This window comes from Octopus sinensis, linkage group LG12, assembly GCF_006345805.1.
Source record: "Octopus sinensis linkage group LG12, ASM634580v1, whole genome shotgun sequence".
In the NCBI taxonomy this organism is placed as follows: domain Eukaryota; kingdom Metazoa; phylum Mollusca; class Cephalopoda; order Octopoda; family Octopodidae; genus Octopus; species Octopus sinensis.
Genome location: NC_043008.1, coordinates 44,105,596 through 44,113,095, shown reverse-complemented (window position 1 = coordinate 44,113,095; position 7,500 = coordinate 44,105,596).

Genomic DNA, 7,500 nt, shown 5'->3' with positions numbered 1-7,500 from the left:
TAGGGAAGATTGAAGGATTGAGAGAGGGAGAGCGGAGATACCCTGAAATACGGGTATTCATATACGAATAGTTAGATATTTTCATACACACACACAGACATTCACACACACGCACATACACACAGACATATATATATATATATATTATATATATATATATATATTATATATATACATATATACATGCGTGATTGCATGCACACATGGTCGTCGTCGACCATCACTGACAAATTATCTTCCTAAATACTAAACAAAATGTCTGCCGTCATCAAAGTCTGTATTGAAGACTGAAAGTCAATAACACGTTGGACAACATTAAGAGTCTCACCAGAACGTCCAGAAATAAACAAGAGGAAGATCTATATGCATATAACTGTAACTATATATTGTTGTTTATATGTTCCAAATTAGTGTGACTAAATCGAAATCTAAGCAGTTGACGGAAAATAGATGAGCCGACCCTCTGGGAACATCATGTCCTATTCCACACATGTGGTCCATCTATTTTTTCAGTTAATTGTTTAGATTTCGATTTAGACGCTCTAATTTGGAGAATATTTATGATAGAACATAATATAAAATTACTGTTATTATAAAACAAAAAGACTGAAGTGTTCGCTCTTCTCCGTAATGTACAAACTTTGGGTTTCTTTATAAATTCATTAATATACATATATACACGCGCATGTACACACACACACACATGAAAACACAGACATATACGTATATATATATTTTTCCACTATGGGCTCCGTGTGAGCAGTCATCGAAAAGTTTTTGTGCATCTTGATGTTGACATAAGTTCCTTGCTTTTCCTGATGAGAAAGTGGCATAATATACTCCTTATTCCATCGCAATTAGGAATATGCAGCCTTCGAAACATATGTCGAAAATTAGGGAATTTTGTTAATTCGTCGTTCAACTCCATTTTTTCATATATTTATATTTAAAAAAAAACATACACATTTCCACACGAAATCACGTAACTTCAAACGTGTCTTCTCTGATGTGAATTTGCTACCCAGGTATCGGTTAACCGAATTATCCATAACAAGATAATTCATTCAACTACTCAAATATATATATATATATATATATATATATATATATATATATATATATATATATATATATACAAACATATATACTTATATATTTAAAAGTGAGTGTTCATTGATATCTGCCTGGGTATTTTAATCACTTGTTTTCCTATATATATATATATATATATATATATATATTTGCACACACACACATACATACATACCTACACACACAGAGACACACAGACACACACACACACACACACACACACACATATATATATATATATATATATATATATATATATATATATATATATTAATGCATGCATGTATTTCGAAATTGCATCTGTTATTTATAAGTCTTCCCAGTATTATGTCACTCCTTATGATACAAAAATATTCATTATGATTGCATTCCTTATTGAGATGCATTTCTGATAATGCTATAATCATTGTCTCAGATATCTCCGATGGCGAGTTGAAAGTCTTCCAATTCACTCACGTACTTTTTGTTCATCTCATGAAACAAATATTTTCCACTAAACGCCAGTTTCTTCTGAAGTGAATGCGGCAGCTTGATTTCTTGTTTCCTACTTTAGAACACTATTGGCGTGTTCTTGGAATACGAGATTACATCGGATAGAATGTACTGTGTTATTCGTTCAGGTTACCTGCATACTAAGTTCAAATCCTGTCGAGATTAAAGTTGTCATGAAGATGATACATATTCTTTTCTACTCTTGGCACAAGGCCTGACATTTGGGTGGTGAGGAAGGCCCGGTCGATTAGATCTACCCCAGTATGCAACTGGTACTCAATTTATCGACCCCGAGAGAAAGAAAGGCAAAGTCGACCTCAGCAGAATTTGAACTCAGAACGTAATGACAGACGAATTACAGCTAAGCATTTCGCCAGGCGTGCTTACGTTTCTTATTTCGTTTTGGCTCACAAGGGGCTAAACATAGAGGGAACAAACAAGGACAGACAATCGGATTAAGTCGATTACATCGACCACAGTGCGTAACTGGTACTTAATGTATCGACCCCGAAAGGCCAAATGGCAAAGTCGACCTCGGCAGAATTTGAACTCAGAACGTAATGACAGACGAAAAACCGTTAAGCATTTCGCCCGGCGTGCTAACGTTTCTGCCAGCTCGCCGCCTTGAAGATGACACATATTGTTAAAGAAAGACAAGCGATTTTTCACTCTCACTGCCTTTCCCACATATCGCTTTCTCGCAACTTTGGCAGGAATTGGTCGTGGGCTCCGCTAGGTTTATATGCCCTAAGACACGGAATTGCTTGTTGGGTTGTAATTAGCATAACGATAAATTAGTTCTGTGTCGAATCTGGTGTATGATATTCCGGGTTTTCTGTTAATTGCGCATTTTCCTTTCGTCTTAATATAATTATGATTCATCAAAACATCGGAGCTACTGTTTCTTTTCCACTTTGTTAAGTTTTATCTTAAAGCTCAGATTTCTCGAGATAGCAGATTATACAATCTTTCAAGATTCATACTTTATGAGCACAACAGAAATCCACCTGCAATGGACGCCATTTCGTCCCAAGGTTTACCTCCGGTTGCCACATCTACGGCTAGTAGGTTTAGAGTAACGTGAAATGAAATGACTTCTGAAGGATGCACGCGTCAAATAGTCCCAAAAATTGAATCCACGACTACACAAGCATGATATCAATGTTCGAAATATAAGACCACATATGGCGGCGAGCTGGCAGAATTGTTAGCGCGCCGGGTGAAATGTCAGCGGTATTTCGTCTGCCATTCTAAGTTCAAATTCTGCCGAGGTCGACTTTCATCCTTTCGAGGTCGATAAATTAAGTATCAGCTACGCACTGGGGTCGATGTAATCGATTTAGTCCCTTTGTCTGTCCTTGTTTGTCCACTCTATGTTTATCCCTTTGTGGGTAGTAAAGAAATAAATATAAGACTACATATCTGGTTAAGTCATAAAAATACGTGATAGCTATGGCTGATGAACCTAGAAACAACAGCTCGTCGTTTCGATCCCGATATGTTTTGCTTCTCTCAGAAACAGTAAGAACTGCTTAGTACTGTTGCAAGCTATTTTTCTTTTGTTTATTCTTTTGTCGTTGATTTTTATTAGTTATTCTTTTTTGTATTTTGTAATTTTGTTTTTGTAATGACTACAGCCATCGCAGCATTGGTAAGCCTTCGTGTCATCATGAGGATCTCAGAGTCAGAAGATAATTGCCCATTAGCTTGTACGGTGTCTCTGAGCGGAACCCAAATGGCTATATTTTTTCTTCGCCAGCAGAAGGGCAAAGCGTCGATCTACGGTTTTGTTGCGAACCACAACTACTTTGAGTTAGTTTCTGCCGCCATATCTATCCAATTGCTGTCCTCCATCAATTAGTTGGATTCCATACCATTCCTCTGGAATAAGTAGTGCTCCTATCTTGCTAGAAAGCCGCAGCAGCCAACTTCGATATAAAATGAGGCCGCGTGCTATCGTTTGATAAAAATCCTCATCTACCAAGTCCTGATATTTGAATATAGTTAGTTCTGAATTGCAATTAGAGAGGCTATTAGGCTATGAGGCTATTGTTTGTTTTCTTGTTTAATTAGTAAGAAGTATAATTCTTGCTGATTACATTGATTATATTTTTTTTTTAATAAATAACATTTTAATAAATAACGACAAAACAAAACAAAAAAAAATTGTTTATCTTTCGTGAGATTAAAAAACAAACAAACAAACATACAAAAATTGTGTTTATTTATTTCTCAGACAAGTTCTAATGATTGATCGTGATTTGAAATTATGTCGAGCATGTGGAATAATGTTAAAAGGTGATTAATGTTGCTTGAGATAATGGTGATAATGATGAGGCAGATTGATGATGATGATGATGATGATGGTGGTGGTGGTGGTGTTGGTGGTGGTGATGAAGAGGATGATGATGATGATGATGATGATAATGATGATGATGATGGTGATAATGATGATGATGATGGTGATGGTGATGACGATGATGATGATGATGATGATGATGATGATGATGATGATGGTGGTGGTGGTGGTGTTGGTGGTGGTGATGAAGAGGATGATGATGATGATAATGATGATAATGATGATGATGATGGTGATAATGATGATGATGATGGTGATGGTGATGACGATGATGATGATGATGATGATGATGATGATGATGATGATGATGATGATGATGGTGATGATGATGATGATGTTCGTTGATGATTTGGATGGTGATAATAAGGATGATAATGATGTACAAGACGACAACGACGAGGGCAAAGACGATGATGACGATGACAATACTGATGATCATGAGGATGATGATGATGACGATGACGACTGACTAAAATGATGGCGAGGAGGAAGACGAGAAAGGCGACGGCGAAGACCACGAGGACGACGACGACGACGATGATGATGTTGTGGATGTTGTTGCTGTTGCTGTTGGTCGTGGTGGTGGTGATGGTCTGGTGACGGTGATTTACTATCGAGATGGTGATGTTTGTAATAATAACGATGTTGGTGATGATTATCAGGATGACAAAAGCGTAGAAAATATATGACGCTGCTGCTGCTTCTGCCGCCGTTGTTGCTGCTGCCGGAGCTGCCGCTGCTGCCGACAGTGTGGACGATGGCTACAATGATACAAGCGAAAGAGGACAGCATTACGATAATTATGTATCGTGATACCATCTTCATTATGTTAAACTCTCGTTGGTAGAACTGTTAGAGCATTCTAGCATTTGTTCCGATTCTTTGTTGTTCCGATTCTTTGTGCTCAAATTTCAAATCCTATTAGCATAACCTTTGCCCCTTAACACTTTGCTACAATAGCCTAGCTGTAGAGGTCAGTGGGTCGACAGAACCGTTTATGACTGGGGAAACCTTCTTTGCTGTATTTTGTCTAGATTCTTTACTATCCCAAGGAAGGCGTGATGAAGTGCCTGCTTCATGTCAACACGTCAATGTTTTGTAAAACAAAATGTATCCAATGACAGCGGAAAAATCAAGATTTTATTCTTTCCCGTTGGAAGATGCGCAGAGTAGTTTTTAGGACGGTTGACTCTTAATTATACGACGCATGATTATTAAATCACTGGTTGAATTCCCTGTCCAGGTTTATCATTGAAGAGGGTAATTTATTTCACGTTGCTTCAGCGAGTTTACCTCATAATGAGTGCCAGCCAATTCTGGTGGCATTCTTAATTCTTCCAGCAGTCACATCATAGATATGCCACTGGACCAAATGCTGAGAACATGGACAGTGTGTCTTGTGTACACAGACGCATGCACCGACACACACACACACACACACACACACGCACATACATACATGCACAAAATTAACAATTTGAGTGAATTTCATAGCAAACGTTTAAAAACAAAACAACCATCAAAATATAATGCCAAAATAAAATTCCCAATAGGGGCCAGAGTCATCTATTAGAGGTTAATCAATGAAGCCTACAAACTTGCTTTGCATAAAAGAGAAGTAGCCTTTGGTATCTGCGGTTTCTTGTCTTGCAGGAATATTCTCAGAATAAAGTATTCTCACCCACCTTTAAACAAATGTTATGATGTGGCACGCGCTCACCTGTCCACTCACAACTTCTTTTCCATGCAAATCTTTAAAAAAATTAATGACGCTGTGGCCAAGAAGGAAAATGACTGCCTTCCGTCATTTCAGTCAACTCCATCTTCCGTCATTTCAGTCAACTCCCCCTTTGCGATTTCTCCACTACAATGAATAATTGAAGGGGCGTCATTGATAAAGTTAGATAACGAGGTGATTGCCACTGTAAATTATAATTACTACTTATCTAACCACAATGTCTGCAGTTCTGCGTGGATCGAGTTATCTAACACGTTAGGCATGAATACACCACTCTTACTTTATTGTATCGACTTCGGAGGGTTAACAGACGAAGATGACCTCGGAAAGATTAAACACAAAACGCAGAGTGCCGAAACGAATTCGAACAACTGTTTATTGCTAAAAAATAAATGAATCCCGTTTTTTATCCTCGGCTTTGTTTTTGGAGAATTTTAGATTTAATCTAGCAGTATCGCCCGGCGTTGCTCGGGTTTGTTTCGACCCTTTAAAATTAGAATTTTTGAAAAGTAAAAATTTTGCATTGTGTAGCTTGTTATTCTCTTTAAGTGAACATTTTTCTGGTTGAAATACACCGAAAAATGGCGACACAGTCAAAAAATCATAAAAATAGGGATTTTCATAGAAAGAAAGCACCTTTTTGATGTAAATAATTTTTGGTGTTAACATGGTCCAATTTGAATTTTCTCTTATACGGAAGGAAGAGCAAGCCTTCTTCTATCATACTCTCAATTTTCGTCAACTTGCACCGCAGGGTCTCGGAAGAGATAGTGTTAGTTGAAGGCTACCAAACCTGCCATACACAGACAACTTCAGCTTTATATATATAGATATAATATATCAATTTGTAGATTTTGATTGAATTTTAAAGCTTCTTATTGGTTTGAGTTGCATGGTATTCCATAGCATCTGCTTTTTGTGAAACCATCGAAGAATATCATGAAAATTAGTTACCAACATAGATATAGTGCCTAATATTTCCAGCGAACTATAATCGATTTTATTGTATTAAATATTTCAATGATACTCAATTTATTAATCTCAGGAGATTAAAGTTGACCTTTGCAGGTTTCGAAATCAGAACATAAAGATGCGCAAGTGTACACGACAAGGCATTATGTCCATCAATTCCACCCGTCTTTTATCATGTGTGTCCTATATAATAATGTTAAATCCTGATTGTGACCCGAGAAAGCGAAAAATGCTAAAGATGTTCTTCCGTACAAATAATGTGGAGAAATGCAATAATAAAATTATATTTGATAAGCGGATTAGTGTAAATTCAGATAATCGAGAAGATAAATTCCGAAGATAATCGTCTTTCAAGAATCAGGAAGAATTTCATATTAATCATGGCGGTATTGGAGCAAAAATAAGATATTTTTCACAAAGGTCAGTCTTCGTGTTTGATTTAATTAAGATTAATGACTGTCGATAAACTAGAGCCGAAACACTTAGCGTAATAGATAGACAATACGCTGGCCAGTGTACTGTGTGATTGTCTAATAGGAGGAGGCATCTCTGATTGGCAATTAATATGAGGCATGTGGAAAAGGCGGCAAGCTGGCAGAATCGTTAGCACACCGGGCGAAATTCGTAGCCGTATTTCGTCTGCCGCTACGTTCTGAGTTCAAATTCCGCCGAGTTCGACTTTGCCCTTCAGCCTTTCGAGGTCTATAGATTAAGTACCAGTTACGCAGTGGGATCGATATAATCGACTCAATCCGTTTGTCTGTCCTTGTTTGTACCCTCTGTGTTTAGCCCCTTGTGAGTAGTAAAGAAATAGGTATTTCCTCTGCCGCTACGGTCTGAGTTCAAA